The sequence below is a fragment of the Hyposmocoma kahamanoa genome, unplaced genomic scaffold (assembly GCF_003589595.1).
Source record: "Hyposmocoma kahamanoa isolate Upper Pololo Valley unplaced genomic scaffold, ASM358959v1 84, whole genome shotgun sequence".
NCBI lineage: Eukaryota > Metazoa > Arthropoda > Insecta > Lepidoptera > Cosmopterigidae > Hyposmocoma > Hyposmocoma kahamanoa.
The window spans coordinates 3010319-3011509 of record NW_020654229.1 but is presented as its reverse complement, the minus strand read 5'-3'; positions in this window follow the sequence as shown (position 1 = coordinate 3011509).

Sequence of the window (1191 nt, the reverse complement as noted above, 5' to 3'; positions counted from 1 at the left end):
TGTCAAATAGATACGGTAGATGCGGCAATTCCAGAGACTTGTAGTAAATGACCTTCTGTTGGGCTTTCAAATCGGCTTTTCCATACAAAAGACAAATCTTTTTTGTATAGAACACCTATTAACAAAAATTTTAGTAGCACCATACAAAAATAAATCCTTAAAATGTGTTCCGTGAAGTTCATTTTCAATTCACTATTTTGAGGTGAAACGGTACGGTGACATCCCAGGTCCTTTTGAATGTCAAATTTTAGAAGTTGGTAAAGCTCAAAGCTTGGGACTATCGCAAATACTTTGTCGGAGTCTTTATTTCCCAAGTTTTTTCTGTAAATAATGAAGAGAACTAATTTGGCATCTCATAAAATCTTCCCGAAATGTAGGACGGTCATCACGTTGTTTGAATCGTGAATCACGTTGTCTATGTGAACCGACCCGGGCAGGACGAAAATAACGGAATCGGGATCTTATACATTTTTTGTACTTTTTTTGTTTGTTCTTTTTATCTGCGGTTCCTCAACATGTTATTTATCAGTCCCTTTCATGTCCGGAAATGGTTATTTGTATTTCGCCCATATTATTCTGGGAAGGCTGTCTATTTGCCGTTAGTATCTATTTTCTATTTTTAGAATGAATGCTTGTGCGTCATTGTTTTTGAGCGCTTTTCACTTTGTAACCGATGGCGCTGCAGCTGTTCTATTTTTGTGAGCGGCATCTCAGGTCATCTGTTATCTTAACTCCATTTCACATTCCCATATTTGTCTGGGTATTGTCTTAATTAGTTGAGAAACCCTCGCTTTGTCCGAGGTTTCACATTGCTCTTAGTGTTGTTGGAGAAGTATTACTAACCGTGGCAAAATCGCCTTACTGGTAGCTTAAACTCTTACCTTTTTATATAAAAATAAGAACCGAATTTCATTAAAACGGCAGACTTGTCAGCAATCGTGTTATCGAAATGACGGGTCTTCTTGATGATAGCTTGTAGAACTTATAATTTTTGTCGCCTTCCCACGTTTTGAGACCATATCTTGGCGTCGTAGTCGCTCTTTTGATGTTTAAACAAAGGATTTTGACCATTTTCGAACGTGAATTGTATTTGCAATTTAATTGATGCGTTTTCCTCTAATTAGAGCTGACAGCAATTTAAGCATTATTTCTCAGACGTTTGTGATTCTTTTTTTTTTTTTTTTTTTTTTT